The sequence below is a fragment of the Lactuca sativa genome, chromosome 6, assembly GCF_002870075.4.
Source record: "Lactuca sativa cultivar Salinas chromosome 6, Lsat_Salinas_v11, whole genome shotgun sequence".
Classification (NCBI taxonomy): Eukaryota; Viridiplantae; Streptophyta; class Magnoliopsida; order Asterales; family Asteraceae; genus Lactuca; species Lactuca sativa.
The window spans coordinates 121,914,268-121,935,160 of NC_056628.2; the positions used below are offsets into that span (position 1 = coordinate 121,914,268).

The 20,893-nt window shown below is 30.3% G+C and overlaps 3 long non-coding RNA genes across 3 annotated transcripts; all 3 read right to left on the reverse strand.

Moving 5' to 3' along the window:
• Positions 1-382: 382 nt before the first annotated feature.
• On the reverse strand, positions 383-3,825 carry LOC111895491 (uncharacterized). The gene is made up of 3 exons (XR_008224599.1): positions 3,617-3,825; positions 1,435-1,495; positions 383-536 (listed from the first exon to the last, which is right to left on the reverse strand). It is a non-coding gene; the product is annotated as an uncharacterized LOC111895491 (long non-coding RNA).
• Positions 3,826-8,361: 4,536 nt separating this feature from the next.
• LOC128126632 (uncharacterized) lies at positions 8,362-11,804 on the reverse strand. The gene is made up of 3 exons (XR_008224600.1): positions 11,596-11,804; positions 9,414-9,474; positions 8,362-8,515 (listed from the first exon to the last, which is right to left on the reverse strand). It is a non-coding gene; the product is annotated as an uncharacterized LOC128126632 (long non-coding RNA).
• A 4,542-nt stretch (positions 11,805-16,346) lies between these two features.
• LOC111895490 (uncharacterized) lies at positions 16,347-19,716 on the reverse strand. The gene is made up of 3 exons (XR_008224601.1): positions 19,556-19,716; positions 17,377-17,437; positions 16,347-16,478 (listed from the first exon to the last, which is right to left on the reverse strand). It is a non-coding gene; the product is annotated as an uncharacterized LOC111895490 (long non-coding RNA).
• Between the last annotated feature and the right edge of the window lie 1,177 nt (positions 19,717-20,893).

Sequence of the window (20,893 nt, forward strand, 5' to 3'; positions counted from 1 at the left end):
AGTCCAGTGTGTCTTGCCAGGGTTCCCCTGATACCTGCTAACCATGCTCAAGGCAAAGGCTACATCAGGTCGAGTACACGTCATAGCATACATGATCGGTCCTACAGCCGAAGCATAAGGTATTCGACTCATTTATGCTATCTCAGCCTCAGTACTAGGGCTTCGTGTCTTACTCAATCTAGCGTTACTCTGGATGGGTAACTCTCCTTTCTTGGAGTCCTGCATGCCGAATCTCTTTAGCACCTTATCCAAGTAGGTACTCTGACTAAGTCCAATTAGTCTTTTACTCCGGTCTCTCAAGATCCTTATCCCTAGAATATTGTCACACCCCGCTAAAGCGAAAACACGAGGCGTGGCAGTATAAAGGGTTTCATAGCAAAAGTTAAAAGACAACACCAATCATAGTATTATAAATCATTACAATTTTACAGTGGGTTTTAACAACTTTTAAAAGAAATTACAATGTAAATTGAAATAAAACACATGCGAATCCTCCTAAAGTGAACTGTCCCTAAGTGCCACTTACTCGATGATTCCTGAAAAAGCATGTAAAACGAGCGTCAACTATAAAAATAGTTGGTGAGTACTCACAGATAAACAAAATAATATTGGTTCCATAAATTGAAATCAATATTTTGATAAAAGTTTCCAATAATAAAAGTATATTGTTAAAATGAGTAAATAAGTTTGTAAAAACAAAGTTCTTTGTCATCATGAGACATAAAGTATGTTGCCCAAATAAGATGCAACATTCATATTCTCATGGAAGATAAAGTTCGTTACTCAAACGAGTAAACAAGTTTCATTGCTAAAATGAGCAATCAATTTCGTTGCTACAAGGAGCAAACAATTTCATTGCTAAAACAAGTATATAAGTCTTCAGTAATAAAAGTTCGTTGCTATAATGAGAAACAAAGTCCATTGCTAATAAGCATAAAAGTTTCGTTGCTAAAATAAGTATACAAGTTTCATTGCTAAAATAAGTATACAGGTGTCGTTGCTAACATGAGAGTACAAGTTTCATGTGTCCATAAAGATTCGTATGTGCCTCAAGTTTCCATTCAAGAGTTCACAACCCAAGCCTAATGACCGAATCGTGCCCTATTGACTACTATGTGTATCGCAAACATAGTGTATAAAATGGTAAAATGCACTCAAGCGAATCGTGCGAGTGAAGAGTTGTCTACCTCCTGATAGCGCTATCCATAATAACCATAGGCTCAAAAGAGTTAATGAGCTGTGTCTAGAGATTCCAGGGACTTAACCGCGATACAGTCCTCATGAATTAAAGTAACATACACATACATACGAAATATAGCAAGCAAGTTTCATACAAGTCAAAATAAATACAACAAACATAAAAATAGTTTAGGACATGCTTTTCCACCCCAAAACATTTAAAAACCGAAAATAGGGGAGTGCGTGAATACTCACAATACATTGAGATGATGCAAATGGTGTCTTGACTATGTTCCACGTGTACCACTACCGATTCCTACAATATTGGTATTCACTAGTGAGTCTCTAATCGAAATGTAACACTAGTATACTTACTACTACAATAGAATTATGTCAATACTGAGTCACAATTGAATATTGATAAATTATAAATATTTTTTTCTATGGAAATTAAGTTTCAAAGAATCAATTGTATATAAAAATTTAAGCGGAAAATTTCCATTATTGAAATGTTAATATTTAACATTTAAGAGGTGTTCCAATGATTGAATATTCAAAACTAAATCAATTTAGTTCTAAAATTTCCCAAACTTTGAATTTTAGTTTTAATTGAAGTCAAAGACCTCAAGATAAATTTTCTTGAATTTTTGATTTGTCTAACTATTTTTCACCACTTTAGTTTCTTGAATAACCATAAAATTATGAAAACTACTAAACAGTTAATAAAAATTATCAAACTTCAGATTTCGGTTCTAAATGTGTTAAAAGACTACTAGATAAGTTTTCATGGATTATGGATATGCATAGCCATTTTTCATATATTTAATTCTCTAAATATATAAAAATTCATGAAAAATAGAAATCAGTTAAGAAAATGCCCCAAACTTTTTATAGTAATGTAATTACACATACTTAATCTTTGAAAAATATAAAAATGGGTTTCTAAACTGTTTAAACAATTTTTATTATTTTTATGCATTTATTATAATAAAAATTGAAATAAATATAAAACAGTTTCCAAAATTACCCAAACTCTTTTTATTACTGTTACTAAACATTATTGAGCTGGGAAAAATATAAAAATCTATTTCTAAACTCTTTAACCCAATTTTATGATTTTTGAGCATTTATTCTAATAAAAATTAAAATAAATAGAAAACAGTTTCTAAAATTATCCAAGCTTTTTATTTAAATGTTATTATACATAAATAGGCTGGGAAAAATATAAAAGATATTTTTCAGTGGGTATTTATATTTTTCCTTGTTTTGTCCCCTTAAATAATCATTAATTGAAGAATAAATAATAAACAGTTAAAATAAATTACAAAAAATTTTTTTAACATCATTTACAGTGTAAGTAATCTGGGAAAAATACCAAAAGTGGTTTTCATATTGTATAATCCGGTTTTGGGTATTTATGTGTATTTAAGTGTATTTAAGTGTATTTAACATTAGAAAATTGGAGAAAAATAGTATACTGTAGAGAAAAATCATCAAAATTTTTATGTAACCTCCTACTGTACAACATGATGTACTGATAAAATTTCATGAATTTTGGATAACCAGAAATATTTTTCCTATTTTTAGGCCATTATAGTTACCAAAAAATTGGGAAAAATAGGAAGGCTTGATGAAAAATTCTGAAATTACTTTTCTGAGAATCCCACTACAGGTAAGAGCTGCGACAATTGTTAGATACAATTTTCACACTTCCTAAAGTGGTTTTGTGATTTCTTATACCCAAACAAAAAGAAAATGGAAAATCGTAACTAACAGCAACATAAATCGATGACATTAAATGAGAGATCATTATTCATCATAGGGGTCATCCATGAATTTATTCCGGATTTATAGATTTCTAGAAGCATTTTATATGATTTATTGCCCTATTTTATTGCATTAATTATAATAATACGAGAAAATTGAATTGTCTTCTGGAAATTTACAGAGCATTTTATTTTGTTGACGAGAATCTGGGAAAAATCGGATTTGGTCAGAAAATGATTTTTAGATATTTATTTGGAAATAAATCTTTCATTAACATATTTGAAAGCTTTTTTAACAACAACTTTGATCATCAAGCATCTAAGCTTGAAGATCATCACATGCATGTTGTTTTGAAGACCATTCATGAGTTTGAAATGTTCAAAAATCGTTGTTGATAGAAAACTTTGGATGCATGTGGTGATTTTCCACCAAAACGTGTAGAAAAGTGCATTTTCATGGTTTTGACTTAGGTTTAGGTCATGGATCTTCACCATTTTGTAACATGCAAGATGCTTTTAGTGAAAATCTACCACCATTATCATCAAAACTGAAGTGAATGAACATTCACACAAATTTTCTAAGAGAATGGTGTAGAAGAACAAGGAAATGCAAGAAAAACCTTTAAAACTAGAAAGAAAAGTGAAGGAGATTGAAGGATTTTCGTGATTACCATGGAGAAGAACCCTAGAAGATTAAGATTTGAAGGTTAAGAGTTGTTCTTGGCTGGAGAATTTCGTGGTTTTAGAGAGGGAAAGAGAGAGTTTGAGTGTGGTAAATGGTGGAGTGTGAGAGAGAATGAGGGGTAGAGTGAGAGAGAGAAGATGGAGTGGTAGAGTGAATTGATTATGTGTTGGGAAGAGGAGAGAGAGGAGAGATCCGAATTTTTAATGAATAGAGGGTCTCCCTCTTTTAAATTTTATAAAATATAACTTTATTTTATAAAAATATCAAGTTTTTATAAAACATGCACCTTATTCTAAATTTTCCTTCACAAAACCTTGATTTTTGGCTTAGAAAATAAGGTTAAATACTAATGACTTCAATTTTTTTTTCCTTGGTTATATTTTACTAAATTGAGTTATTTTAAATTGATATTTTATAGTCCATACCAAATTTATGGATTTTTAGGTGTTAAAGTTTATAAATTTGAGTTTTTAGGGCATTTAGGGTTTTTGAGAGTTTGTAAGTCTTTGGATATCAAAATTAATTAAAATTTGAGATTTCAAACTATTTTAGAGTTTCATAACTCTTATTCAAGTTATAAATAATGTTTGTAATATTTTTTTATCGGTTTATTGGCATTCTATGTAGTGATTCCGAGATTCAAGCGAAATTGAGGAATCAAGTATACTAGTCCTACCCTTCAACTTTGACTTAAGTTTCTATGAGACTCTGACCTAACTTTTACTTCTAGGTCAAGTACATGATGTGTGTATATGATTCATGAAATGGTGTTCAGGTCAAAGAGTGACCCTAATATAGATAGTCACTAAAGTTAAGTAGTAGTAAAATTCACATATCAATGTCAAATTTAAGTACATTATCCATTGATTCTAATTGTTTCCAAGTTTCTAGTAGGTTATAACTTAGCTTCTAGTTACTAAGTCTAGTACGTGTAGTGCATATATGTGCAACTAAGTCTAGTCAAATCTAGAACCGACTCGAATTTTGACGGTTGTCACAGTCTCCCCCGGTTGAAAGAATTTCGTCCCGAAATTCAATTCGTGACGCATTCTATTTGAACTCAGCCGAATACAATTGTATAATTGGAGAGGTGGTGACTTGAAGAGCTCTGTGATTATTTTGGGTTAATTCCTCAAGGGAAGAGCCCAACATTTTAGTTATAATCAAATTAATGTTTCTCTAATTCGAGTTCTACAGTCTAGATTGCGAGAAATTAAGATCATGGAAATCATGATCCAACCATGGTGACCTAGTTGAAAAAAAGATCATCTAGTTAGATATTATCTGAATTAAGAGAGCGCTATAAGTTTTGCTGAATCACCAACTGCACTGAGTGTTAAATCCGCATTGATGCTTAAGTCGCATTCTAAATTAGCACTAAGTGTAAATTCGCCACCTAATAAAGAAGAGATTAGGAACAATTTGTTCACTTCTGGGATAGATATTACCTCTAGAAAAGATATATTTCGAAATAAGAAGGGGTAGCACGAATGAAAGGGAAGCGATCGAGGGTAAGTTCCTAAAAATACGTAGTATGGGTAGGCAACGAAGTTTTAGTACATCTCAAATGTAAAGGCTATTTAAGTGTCGTCTACAAAATTAATTACGAAATGATTAAGGATCTTCGAGGCTGTAATTACTACTACGGTTACTCTTACAATAATAGAACTATATTCGAAGAGTATATATAATTAGAGAGTCATTGTTTCCAATGAAGGCGGTGAAAGTTTATGATAAGTTAAATCACATTGTGTATATAGCATTTTAAGTGCTTAGAAGTGATAAAAATCTCACTATTATCAAAATGTGTTTTTAGAAATGATAATTAATCTCACTATTATCAAAATATGTAATAATTCTAAGATAATGTAGATACATGTGTGGCGATCCAACAAAGTAGTGAAATAATATAAAGATTAATTAATGTTAAAGGTTTAAGTCATCAATGAGGGAATTTATATAGAAATATTCATATTAAACTTTTGAGAAATTATCTAATTGTCTAAGTCAGGACAAATTCAAGTTTACGAGGAGTCCGAATACTTATGAAAACAAGTTTGAGAGTTTAGGAACTCACTGAAAATTTCAAAGTAAAATGCTATTTTATGAAATGTGTAAAAATGTTGATCTTTGGAAATAGTGCATTCTTAGTTTAGTGGTTCTACGAAAACAATCATTTAGAGAATAGATAATCGTAAAATTCAAAACTTTTGATGTATTGAAAGAAAAGAAAAACATAAGGAAACATATCCTTCACATATAATTTCCGAATATAGAAAAATGATAAGCATAAGAGTATTCATCTTGTGCATTAATTATAATGAAAAATTCAATGAAAATTGCATTTTAAATCAAGTTTCCGAATTTAAAACGAAAGAGCAAATGTAAATAAGGATTACTTGTTTAAGAGTAGATTTCAAAATACAAATAAAAAGTATATGATAAATGACATATTTGAATATGTCAAAGCTGACTAAATTAAAATTATTTTTCAAGACTACATGTATTAATCGCTCAAAACGAAAGGGTAGACTTCTAGTCTATATGTGCACGGACATGGTACCAAGAGAAGCAAAATACAGAGAAACAGAGTCAGACAATGTATTATGTTAATATTATGGCGTGCAAGATCTAAAATCAGAAGGAGAGCGAGAAACCAAGTTCAGGGAAAAGAAAAAGGAAGGTAGCGGCGACAACGATTGTTATTGTTAAAATTATAAGAACAATACCTATAGGTAGATTTAAAACCAGGTTGAGATATATTTCAAACTTCAATATTTTATGTATATTGATGGTTAAATGAACATATGCGAGTTTTAAAGTGTTTGCTAAGGATTGCTAAAAATTCACAAGTTATCTATTAAGTTAAAACTCCAATTGTAAAAAACAAAAAAAAAAAAACAAAAAAAAAAAAAAAGCACTACAACTGGTAATTGAAAATCTGACAGTCTTGACCCTTTTAGGCTTGAGTTCAACAATGGTTAAAATAGATAAGGTAAAACTCAGTATATTTAAAACAATAATTTCGCGTTCTCGAAAGTGCATCACTGGGAATTTAAAAGTGAACACTAAGTTTTCAAATGCAATAATTTTTAAAAACTTCATAGATTATAAAACTATATTGAAGCAAAGTACACAAATAATATGTGTTTTGAAATACAAGCATTAGAGATGTCTTATAAATATGTTTGAAGTAGAAATTTGCATAAACATCACGTTGGGTTTCGAGAAACACATTAAAGTAAATTACAATGTCTAAATGAGAAAACTGTTAAAAATGTCAAACAAAAGTGTTTTGAAGATTCAATGAAGCTTTTACCCATAAAATGAACTTCAATGTCATAGGTCTATGTTTTGTAGCAAAGATTTATAACACGATTATAAAAAAAAAATGTTTCTAGATTTGTGAAAACGAGTCAAAATGGTAAGCAATGTTTAAAATGGTTTATGTGCCCTCAAAAGCACATCTATCCATTGAAATGGATTTGAAATGAGATTGTAATAACATGATTAAAAACAATATTGGTTAAATTGAGTTTTGAATAAAAGTTTTAAGTTAAAGCAAGTTGTCAAAAGATTTTTAGCGACAATATGGCTTACATTGTTAGGAAAAATCTAATAAGTTGAATGAAGTGGTTATAAAATATTTTATCGATGATAAATAAAACCTATGAAGCGAAATAAATTTTTGATGGAAGATTAAGAAGTAATGAATAGGTATGTTAGTGTAGCTAATCGTACCTAAATACTAAGGTGAGTATAAAGCGAGTACCAATGTCTTTTTCCCCAAGATAAAGGACAAGAAAAATTGTTAGTAAAACGTTTTATGGTGCCAATGCAGTTTATGACCTTATATAAAGGTCAAAGAGATATCCTATGTTATGTTTTAAGCTCAATGTGGAAACAACCTAAAGCTAAATCGTAGCGTAGTAATAAAGTCTCACGTATGGGTTAAACCTCCGTATCTCCTCGTGAGTTGAATCCGGAATGCCCGCTAATGGTATCCAAGTGATTATTTAGTGGAGACTCATCTACCCCCTTACGTGATGCTCCAATTATCATTCGTGTCGATATCGAAACACTTTTTCATAGTTGTAACTCTAGTACGAGGACGATGAAGAGGTATTGAGGAATAATTGGTATAGGTTTTGACTTATGATTATTAGTAATGTATATCTAGCTACTAACCTTACATCTAAAGTCAATAGCTACCAAGGAATACCCATTCTCAACACTAAGTGCATTGCTCCTAGAGTGGCTAGTGATATAACCTAAGTGGTTAACCTAGCACATGATAAGGGATAGGAATATTTCTAAATAAAGGCATTATGGTAAAAGTGCACTTAGTTTCTAAGTGTACCTAGATGAATGCCTATAATATGCAATGCCCGTACGCACACCGAAAATTTTTGTTTTTCAAAAGTTTAAGTTGAAAATTGTTTTGAACATAATTCTAGTATAACTGTTTCAAGCCTTGCATTAAATTTCCTTAATTAAGCATAGTTGGCCAGGCTATACTTAATTAGAGTCCAATAATGCGTACTCGAATTAGTTATACCAGTAGTATGTTCAGTATTTTTAAAATGTTTAGAAATTTTTTTGGCTATAGTTGTGGTTTTCCAAAGGAAAACCGGTATTCTCTATAACCTTCGGCTCTAATACCATTTTCTGTCACACCCCGCTAAAGCGAAAACACGAGGCGTGGCAGTATAAAGGGTTTCATAGCAAAAGTTAAAAGACAACACCAATCATAGTATTATAAATCATTACAATTTTACAGTGGGTTTTAACAACTTTTAAAAGAAATTACAATGTAAATTGAAATACAACACATGTGAATCCTCCTAAAGTGAACTGTCCCTAAGTGCCACTTACTCGATGATTCCTGAAAAAGCATGTAAAACGAGCGTCAACTATAAAAATAGTTGGTGAGTACTCACAGATAAACAAAATAATATTGGTTCCATAAATTGAAATCAATATTTTGATAAAAGTTTCCAATAATAAAAGTATATTGTTAAAATGAGTAAATAAGTTTGTAAAAACAAAGTTCTGTGTCATCATGAGACATAAAGTATGTTGCCCAAATAAGATGCAACATTCATATTCTCATGGAAGATAAAGTTCGTTACTCAAACGAGTAAACAAGTTTCATTGCTAAAATGAGCAATCAATTTCGTTGCTACAAGGAGCAAACAATTTCATTGCTAAAACAAGTATATAAGTCTTCAGTAATAAAAGTTCGTTGCTATAATGAGAAACAAAGTCCATTGCTAATAAGCATAAAAGTTTCGTTGCTAAAATAAGTATACAAGTTTCATTGCTAAAATAAGTATACAGGTGTCGTTGCTAACATGAGAATACAAGTTTCATGTGTCCATAAAGATTCGTATGTGCCTCAAGTTTCCATTCATGAGTTCACAACCCAAGCCTAATGACCGAATCATGCCCTATTGACTACTATGTGTATCGCAAACATAGTGTATAAAATGGTAAAATGCACTCAAGCGAATCGTGCGAGTGAAGAGTTGTCTACCTCCTGATAGCGCTATCCATAATAACCATAGGCTCAAAAGAGTTAATGAGCTGTGTCTAGAGATTCCAGGGACTTAACCGCGATACAGTCCTCATGAATTAAAGTAACATACACATACATACGAAATATAGCAAGCAAGTTTCATACAAGTCAAAATAAATACAACAAACATAAAAATAGTTTAGGACATGCTTTTCCACCCCAAAACATTTAAAAACCGAAAATAGGGGAGTGCGTGAATACTCACAATACATTGAGATGATGCAAATGGTGTCTTGACTATGTTCCACGTGTACCACTACCGATTCCTACAATATTGGTATTCACTAGTGAGTCTCTAATCGAAATGTAACACTAGTATACTTACTACTACAATAGAATTATGCCAATACTGAGTCACAATTGAATATTGATAAATTATAAATATTTTTTTCTATGGAAATTAAGTTTCAAAGAATCAATTGTATATAAAAATTTAAGCGGAAAATTTCCATTATTGAAATGTTAATATTTAACATTTTAGAGGTGTTCCAATGATTGAATATTCAAAACTAAATCAATTTAGTTCTAAAATTTCCCAAACTTTGAATTTTAGTTTTAATTGAAGTCAAAGACCTCAAGATAAATTTTCTTGAATTTTTGATTTGTCTAACTATTTTTCACCACTTTAGTTTCTTGAATAACCATAAAATTATGAAAACTACTAAACAGTTAATAAAAATTATCAAACTTCAGATTTCGGTTCTAAATGTGTTAAAAGACTACTAGATAAGTTTTCATGGATTATGGATATGCATAGCCATTTTTCATATATTTAATTCTCTAAATATATAAAAATTCATGAAAAATAGAAATCAGTTAAGAAAATGCCCCAAACTTTTTATAGTAATGTAATTACACATACTTAATCTTTGAAAAATATAAAAATGGGTTTCTAAACTGTTTAAACAATTTTTATTATTTTTATGCATTTATTATAATAAAAATTGAAATAAATAGAAAACAGTTTCCAAAATTACCCAAACTCTTTTTATTACTGTTACTAAACATTATTGAGCTGGGAAAAATATAAAAATCTATTTCTAAACTCTTTAACCCAATTTTATGATTTTTGAGCATTTATTCTAATAAAAATTAAAATAAATAGAAAACAGTTTCTAAAATTATCCAAGCTTTTTATTTAAATGTTATTATACATAAATAGGCTGGGAAAAATATAAAAGATATTTTTCAGTGGGTATTTATATTTTTCCTTGTTTTGTCCCCTTAAATAATCATTAATTGAAGAATAAATAATAAACAGTTAAAATAAATTACAAAAAATTTTTTTAACATCATTTACAGTGTAAGTAATCTGGGAAAAATACCAAAAGTGGTTTTCATATTGTATAATTCGGTTTTGGGTATTTATGTTTATTTAAGTGTATTTAAGTGTATTTAACATTAGAAAATTGGAGAAAAATAGTATACTGTAGAGAAAAATCATCAAAATTTGTATGTAACCTCCTACTGTACAACATGATGTACTGATAAAATTTCATGAATTTTGGATAACCAGAAATATTTTTCCTATTTTTAGGCCATTATAGTTACCAAAAAATTGGGAAAAATAGGAAGGCCTGATGAAAAATTCTGAAATTACTTTTCTGAGAATCCCACTACAGGTAAGAGCTGCGACAATTGTTAGATACAATTTTCACACTTCCTAAAGTGGTTTTGTGATTTCTTATACCCAAACAAAAAGAAAATGGAAAATCGTACTAAACAGCAACATAAATCGATGACATTTAATGAGAGATCATTATTCATCATAGGGGTCATCCATGAATTTATTCCGGATTTATAGACTTCTAGAAGCATTTTATATGATTTATTGCCCTATTTTATTGCATTAATTATAATAATACGAGAAAATTGAATTGTCTTCTGGAAATTTACAGAGCATTTTATTTTGTTGACGAGAATCTGGGAAAAATCGGATTTGGTCAGAAAATGATTTTTAGTTATTTATTTGGAAATAAATCTTTCATTAACATATTTGAAAGCTTTTTTAACAACAACTTTGATCATCAAGCATCTAAGCTTGAAGATCATCACATGCATGTTGTTTTGAAGACCATTCATGAGTTTGAAATGTTCAAAAATCGTTGTTGATAGAAAACTTTGGATGCATGTGGTGATTTTCCACCAAAACGTGTAGAAAAGTGCATTTTCATGGTTTTGACTTAGGTTTAGGTCATGGATCTTCACCATTTTGTAACATGCAAGATGCTTTTAGTGAAAATCTACCACCATTATCATCAAAACTGAAGTGAATGAACATTCACACAAATTTTCTAAGAGAATGGTGTAGAAGAACAAGGAAATGCAAGAAAAACCTTTAAAACTAGAAAGAAAAGTGAAGGAGATTGAAGGATTTTCGTGATTACCATGGAGAAGAACCCTAGAAGATTAAGATTTGAAGGTTAAGAGTTGTTCTTGGCTGGAGAATTTCGTGGTTTTAGAGAGGGAAAGAGAGAGTTTGAGTGTGGTAAATGGTGGAGTGTGAGAGAGAATGAGGGGTAGAGTGAGAGAGAGAAGATGGAGTGGTAGAGTGAATTGATTATGTGTTGGGAAGAGGAGAGAGAGGAGAGATCCGAATTTTTAATGAATAGAGGGTCTCCCTCTTTTAAATTTTATAAAATATAACTTTATTTTATAAAAATATCAAGTTTTTATAAAACATGCACCTTATTCTAAATTTTCCTTCACAAAACCTTGATTTTTGGCTTAGAAAATAAGGTTAAATACTAATGACTTCAATTTTTTTTTCCTTGGTTATATTTTACTAAATTGAGTTATTTTAAATTGATATTTTATAGTCCATACCAAATTTATGGATTTTTAGGTGTTAAAGTTTATAAATTTGAGTTTTTAGGGCATTTAGGGTTTTTGAGAGTTTGTAAGTCTTTGGATATCAAAATTAATTAAAATTTGAGATTTCAAACTATTTTAGAGTTTCATAACTCTTATTCAAGTTATAAATAATGTTTGTAATATTTTTTTATCGGTTTATTGGCATTCTATGTAGTGATTCCGAGATTCAAGCGAAATTGAGGAATCAAGTATACTAGTCCTACCCTTCAACTTTGACTTAAGTTTCTATGAGACTCTGACCTAACTTTTACTTCTAGGTCAAGTACATGATGTGTGTATATGATTCATGAAATGGTGTTCAGGTCAAAGAGTGACCCTAATATAGATAGTCACTAAAGTTAAGTAGTAGTAAAATTCACATATCAAGGTCAAATTTAAGTACATTATCCATTGATTCTAATTGTTTCCAAGTTTCTAGTAGGTTATAACTTAGCTTCTAGTTACTAAGTCTAGTACGTGTAGTGCATATATGTGCAACTAAGTCTAGTCAAATCTAGAACCGACTCGAATTTTGACGGTTGTCACAGTCTCCCCCGGTTGAAAGAATTTCGTCCCGAAATTCAATTCGTGACGCATTCTATTTGAACTCAGCCGAATACAATTGTATAATTGGAGAGGTGGTGACTTGAAGAGCTCTGTGATTATTTTGGGTTAATTCCTCAAGGGAAGAGCCCAACATTTTAGTTATAATCAAATTAATGTTTCTCTAATTCGAGTTCTACAGTCTAGATTGCGAGAAATTAAGATCATGGAAATCATGATCCAACCATGGTGACCTAGTTGAAAAAAAGATCATCTAGTTAGATATTATCTGAATTAAGAGAGCGCTATAAGTTTTGCTGAATCACCAACTGCACTGAGTGTTAAATCCGCATTGATGCTTAAGTCGCATTCTAAATTAGCACTAAGTGTAAATTCGCCACCTAATAAAGAAGAGATTAGGAACAATTTGTTCACTTCTGGGTTAGATATTACCTCTGGAAAAGATATATTTCGAAATAAGAAGGGGTAGCACGAGTGAAAGGGAAGGGATCGAGGGTAAGTTCCTAAAAATACGTAGTATGGGTAGGCAACGAAGTTTTAGTACATCTCAAATGTAAAGGCTATTTAAGTGTCGTCTACAAAATTAATTACGAAATGATTAAGGATCTTCGAGGCTGTAATTACTACTACGGTTACTCTTACAATAATAGAACTATATTCGAAGAGTATATATAATTAGAGAGTCATTGTTTCCAATGAAGGCGGTGAAAGTTTATGATAAGTTAAATCACATTGTGTATATAGCATTTTAAGTGCTTAGAAGTGATAAAAATCTCACTATTATCAAAATGTGTTTTTAGAAATGATAATTAATCTCACTATTATCAAAATATGTAATAATTCTAAGATAATGTAGATACATGTGTGGCGATCCAACAAAGTAGTGAAATAATATAAAGATTAATTAATGTTAAAGGTTTAAGTCATCAATGAGGGAATTTATATAGAAATATTCATATTAAACTTTTGAGAAATTATCCAATTGTCTAAGTCAGGACAAATTCAAGTTTACGAGGAGTCCGAATACTTATGAAAACAAGTTTGAGAGTTTAGGAACTCACTGAAAATTTCAAAGTAAAATGCTATTTTATGAAATGTGTAAAAATGTTGATCTTTGGAAATAGTGCATTCTTAGTTTAGTGGTTCTACGAAAACAATCATTTAGAGAATAGATAATCGTAAAATTCAAAACTTTTGATGTATTGAAAGAAAAGAAAAACATAAGGAAACATATCCTTCACATATAATTTCCGAATATAGAAAAATGATAAGCATAAGAGTATTCATCTTGTGCATTAATTATAATGAAAAATTCAATGAAAATTGCATTTTAAATCAAGTTTCCGAATTTAAAACGAAAGAGCAAATGTAAATAAGGATTACTTGTTTAAGAGTAGATTTCAAAATACAAATAAAAAGTATATGATAAATGACATATTTGAATATGTCAAAGCTGACTAAATTAAAATTATTTTTCAAGACTACATGTATTAATCGCTCAAAACGAAAGGGTAGACTTCTAGTCTATATGTGCACGGACATGGTACCAAGAGAAGCAAAATACAGAGAAACAGAGTCAGACAATGTATTATGTTAATATTATGGCGTGCAAGATCTAAAATCAGAAGGAGAGCGAGAAACCAAGTTCAGGGAAAAGAAAAAGGAAGGTAGCGGCGACAACGATTGTTATTGTTAAAATTATAAGAACAATACCTATAGGTAGATTTAAAACCAGGTTGAGATATATTTCAAACTTCAATATTTTATGTATATTGATGGTTAAATGAACATATGCGAGTTTTAAAGTGTTTGCTAAGGATTGCTAAAAATTCACAAGTTATCTATTAAGTTAAAACTCCAATTGTAAAAAAAAAAAAAAAAAAAAGCACTACAACTGGTAATTGAAAATCTGACAGTCTTGACCCTTTTAGGCTTGAGTTCAACAATGGTTAAAATAGATAAGGTAAAACTTAGTATATTTAAAACAATAATTTCGCGTTCTCGAAAGTGCATCACTGGGAATTTAAAAGTGAACACTAAGTTTTCAAATGCAATAATTTTTAAAAACTTCATAGATTATAAAACTATATTGAAGCAAAGTACACAAATAATATGTGTTTTGAAATACAAGCATTAGAGATGTCTTATAAATATGTTTGAAGTAGAAATTTGCATAAACATCACGTTGGGTTTCGAGAAACACATTAAAGTAAATTACAATGTCTAAATGAGAAAACTGTTAAAAATGTCAAACAAAAGTGTTTTGAAGATTCAATGAAGCTTTTACCCATAAAATGAACTTCAATGTCATAGGTCTATGTTTTGTAGCAAAGATTTTTAACACGATTATAAAAAAAAAATGTTTCTAGATTTGTGAAAACGAGTCAAAATGGTAAGCAATGTTTAAAATGGTTTATGTGCCCTCAAAAGCACATCTATCCATTGAAATGGATTTGAAATGAGATTGTAATAACATGATTAAAAACAATATTGGTTAAATTGAGTTTTGAATAAAAGTTTTAAGTTAAAGCAAGTTGTCAAAAGATTTTTAGCGACAATATGGCTTACATTGTTAGGAAAAATCTAATAAGTTGAATGAAGTGGTTATAAAATATTTTATCGATGATAAATAAAACCTATGAAGCGAAATAAATTTTTGATGGAAGATTAAGAAGTAATGAATAGGTATGTTAGTGTAGCTAATCGTACCTAAATACTAAGGTGAGTATAAAGCGAGTACCAATGTCTTTTTCCCCAAGATAAAGGACAAGAAAAATTGTTAGTAAAACGTTTTATGGTGCCAATGCAGTTTATGACCTTATATAAAGGTCAAAGAGATATCCTATGTTATGTTTTAAGCTCAATGTGGAAACAACCTAAAGCTAAATCGTAGCGTAGTAATAAAGTCTCACGTATGGGTTAAACCTCCGTATCTCCTCGTGAGTTGAATCCGGAATGCCCGCTAATGGTATCCAAGTGATTATTTAGTGGAGACTCATCTACCCCCTTACGTGATGCTCCAATTATCATTCGTGTCGATATCGAAACACTTTTTCATAGTTGTAACTCTAGTACGAGGACGATGAAGAGGTATTGAGGAATAATTGGTATAGGTTTTGACTTATGATTATTAGTAGTGTATATCTAGCTACTAACCTTACATCTAAAGTCAATAGCTACCAAGGAATACCCATTCTCAACACTAAGTGCATTGCTCCTAGAGTGGCTAGTGATATAACCTAAGTGGTTAACCTAGCACATGATAAGGGATAGGAATATTTCTAAATAAAGGCATTATGGTAAAAGTGCACTTAGTTTCTAAGTGTACCTAGATGAATGCCTATAATATGCAATGCCCGTACGCACACCGAAAATTTTTGTTTTTCAAAAGTTTAAGTTGAAAATTGTTTTGAACATAATTCTAGTATAACTGTTTCAAGCCTTGCATTAAATTTCCTTAATTAAGCATAGTTGGCCAGGCTATACTTAATTAGAGTCCAATAATGCGTACTCGAATTAGTTATACCAGTAGTATGTTCAGTATTTTTAAAATGTTTAGAAATTTTTTTGGCTATAGTTGTGGTTTTCCAAAGGAAAACCGGTATTCTCTATAACCTTCGGCTCTAATACCATTTTCTGTCACACCCCGCTAAAGCGAAAACACGAGGCGTGGCAGTATAAAGGGTTTCATAGCAAAAGTTAAAAGACAACACCAATCATAGTATTATAAATCATTACAATTTTACAGTGGGTTTTAACAACTTTTAAAAGAAATTACAATGTAAATTGAAATACAACACATGCGAATCCTCCAAAAGTGAAGTGTCCCTAAGTGCCACTTACTCGATGATTCCTGAAAAAGCATGTAAAACGAGCGTCAACTATAAAAATAGTTGGTGAGTACTCACAGATAAACAAAATAATATTGGTTCCATGAATTGAAATCAATATTTTGATAAAAGTTTCCAATAATAAAAGTATATTGTTAAAATGAGTAAATAAGTTTGTAAAAACAAAGTTCTTTGTCATCATGAGAGATAAAGTATGTTGCCCAAATAAGATGCAACATTCATATTCTCATGGAAGATAAAGTTCGTTACTCAAACGAGTAAACAAGTTTCATTGCTAAAATGAGCAATCAATTTCGTTGCTACAAGGAGCAAACAATTTCATTGCTAAAACAAGTATATAAGTCTTCAGTAATAAAAGTTCGTTGCTATAATGAGAAACAAAGTCCATTGCTAATAAGCATAAAAGTTTCGTTGCTAAAATAAGTATACAAGTTTCATTGCTAAAATAAGTATACAGGTGTCGTTGCTAACATGAGAGTACAAGTTTCATGTGTCCATAAAGATTCGTATGTGCCTCAAGTTTCCATTCAAGAGTTCACAACCCAAGCCTAATGACCGAATCATGCCCTATTGACTACTATGTGTATCGCAAACATAGTGTATAAAATGGTAAAATGCACTCAAGCGAATCGTGCGAGTGAAGAGTTGTCTACCTCCTGATAGCGCTATCCATAATAACCATAGGCTCAAAAGAGTTAATGAGCTGTGTCTAGAGATTCCAGGGACTTAACCGCGATACAGTCCTCATGAATTAAAGTAACATACACATACATACGAAATATAGCAAGCAAGTTTCATACAAGTCAAAATAAATACAACAAACATAAAAATAGTTTAGGACATGCTTTTCCACCCCAAAACATTTAAAAACCGAAAATAGGGGAGTGCGTGAATACTCACAATACATTGAGATGATGCAAATGGTGTCTTGACTATGTTCCACGTGTACCACTACCGATTCCTACAATATTGGTATTCACTAGTGAGTCTCTAATCGAAATGTAACACTAGTATACTTACTACTACAATAGAATTATGCCAATACTGAGTCACAATTGAATATTGATAAATTATAAATATTTTTTTCTATGGAAATTAAGTTTCAAAGAATCAATTGTATATAAAAATTTAAGCGGAAAATTTCCATTATTGAAATGTTAATATTTAACATTTAAGAGGTGTTCCAATGATTGAATATTCAAAACTAAATCAATTTAGTTCTAAAATTTCCCAAACTTTGAATTTTAGTTTTAATTGAAGTCAAAGACCTCAAGATAAATTTTCTTGAATTTTTGATTTGTCTAACTATTTTTCACCACTTTAGTTTCTTGAATAACCATAAAATTATGAAAACTACTAAACAGTTAATAAAAATTATCAAACTTCAGATTTCGGTTCTAAATGTGTTAAAAGACTACTAGATAAGTTTTCATGGATTATGGATATGCATAGCCATTTTTCATATATTTAATTCTCTAAATATATAAAAATTCATGAAAAATAGAAATCAGTTAAGAAAATGCCCCAAACTTTTTAAAGTAATGTAATTACACATACTTAATCTTTGAAAAATACAAAAATGGGTTTCTAAACTGTTTAAACAATTTTTATTATTTTTATGCATTTATTATAATAAAAATTGAAATAAATAGAAAACAGTTTCCAAAATTACCCAAACTCTTTTTATTACTGTTACTAAACATTATTGAGCTGGGAAAAATATAAAAATCTATTTCTAAACTCTTTAACCCAATTTTATGATTTTTGAGCATTTATTCTAATAAAAATTGAAATAAATAGAAAACAGTTTCTAAAATTATCCAAGCTTTTTATTTAAATGTTATTATACATAAATAGGCTGGGAAAAATATAAAAGATATTTTTCAGTGGGTATTTATATTTTTCCTTGTTTTGTCCCCTTAAATAATCATTAATTGAAGAATAAATAATAAACAGTTGAAATAAATTACCAAAATTTTTTTTAACATCATTTACAGTGTAAGTAATCTGGGAAAAATACCAAAAGTGGTTTTCATATTGTATAATCCGGTTTTGGGTATTTATGTGTATTTAAGTGTATTTAAGTGTATTTAACATTAGAAAATTGGAGAAAAATAGTATACTATAGAGAAAAATCATCAAAATTTGTATGTAACCTCCTACTGTACAACATGATGTACTGGTAAAATTTCATGAATTTTGGATAACCAGAAATATTTTTCCTATTTTTAGGCCATTATAGTTACCAAAAAATTGGGAAAAATAGGAAGGCCTGATGAAAAATTCTGAAATTACTTTTCTGAGTATCCCACTACAGGTAAGAGCTGCGACAATTGTTAGATACAATTTTCACACTTCCTAAAGTGGTTTTGTGATTTCTTATACCCAAACAAAAAGAAAATGGAAAATCGTACTAAACAGCAAAATAAATCGATGAAATTTAATGAGAGATCATTATTCATCATAGGGGTTATCCATGAATTTATTCCGGATTTCTAGACTTCTAGAAGCATTTTATATGATTTATTGCCCTATTTTATTGCATTAATTATAATAATACGAGAAAATTGAATTGTCTTCTGGAAATTTACAGAGCATTTTACTTTGTTGACGAGAATCTGGGAAAAATCGGATTTGGTCAGAAAATGATTTTTAGATATTTATTTGGAAATAAATCTTTCATTAACATATTTGAAAGCTTTTTTAACAACTTTGATCATCAAGCATCTAAGCTTGAAGATCATCACATGCATGTTGTTTTGAAGACCATTCATGAGTTTGAAATGTTCAAAAATCGTTGTTGATAGAAAACTTTGGATGCATGTGGTGATTTTCCACCAAAACGTGTAGAAAAGTGCATTTTCATGGTTTTGACTTAGGTTTAGGTCATGGATCTTCACCATTTTGTAACATGCAAGATGCTTTTAGTGAAAATCTACCACCATTATCATCAAAACTGAAGTGAATGAACATTCACACAAATTTTCTAAGAGAATGGTGTAGAAGAACAAGGAAATGCAAGAAAAACCTTTAAAACTAGAAAGAAAAGTGAAGGAGATTGAAGGATTTTCGTGATTACCATGGAGAAAAACCCTAGAAGATGAAGATTTGAAGGTTAAGAGTTGTTCTTGGCTGGAGAATTTCGTGGTTTTAGAGAGGGAAAGAGAGAGTTTGAGTGTGGTAAATGGTAGAGTGTGAGAGAGAATGAGGGGTAGAGTGAGAGAGAGAAGATGGAGTGGTAGAGTGAATTGATTATGTGTTGGGAAGAGGAGAGAGAGGAGAGATCCGAATTTTTAATGAATAGAGGGTCTCCCTCTTTTAAATTTTATAAAATATAACTTTATTTTATAAAAATATCAAGTTTTTATAAAACATGCACCTTATTCTAAATTTTCCTTCACAAAACCTTGATTTTTGGCTTAGAAAATAAGGTTAAATACTAATGACTTCAATTTTTTTTTCCTTGGTTATATTTTATTAAATTGAGTTATTTTAAATTGATATTTTATAGTCCATACCAAATTTATGGATTTTTAGGTGTTAAAGTTTATAAATTTGAGTTTTTAGGGCATTTAGGGTTTTTGAGAGTTTGTAAGTCTTTGGATATCAAAATTAATTAAAATTTGAGATTTCAAACTATTTTAGAGTTTAATAACTCTTATTCAAGTTATAAATAATGTTTGTAATATTTTTTTTATCGGTTTATTGGCATTCTATGTAGTGATTCCGAGATTCAAGCGAAATTGAGGAATCAAGTATACTAGTCCTACCCTTCAACTTTGACTTAAGTTTCTATGAGACTCTGACCTAACTTTTACTTCTAGGTCAAGTACATGATGTGTGTATATGATTCATGAAATGGTGTTCAGGTCAAAGAGTGACCCTAATATAGATAGTCACTAAAGTTAAGTAGTAGTAAAATTCACATATCAATGTCAAATTTAAGTACATTATCCATTGATTCTAATTGTTTCCAAGTTTCTAGTAGGTTATAACTTAGCTTCTAGTTACTAAGTCTAGTACGTGTAGTGCCTATATGTGCAACTAAGTCTAGTCAAATCTAGAACCGACTCGAATTTTGACGGTTGTCACAAATATAGGCAGCTTCTCCTAGGTCCTTCGTATAGAAACACTTACCAAGCCAGGACTTAACTTCCTGCAGAGTTGGGATGTCATTTCCTATGAATAGTATGTCATCCACATACAATACCAAAAAGCTAACTATACTCCCACTAGCCTTGACATATACATAAGATTCGTTTTCACTCCTAGAAAAGCCAAATTCTTTGACTTTCTCATCAAACCGAAGATTCCATCTGCGAGGTGCTTGCTTTAACCCATAAATGGATTTCTCAAGCTTACACACTCTATTAGGGTACTCTTTATTGATAAAACCCTCTCGCTGACTCATGTAAAC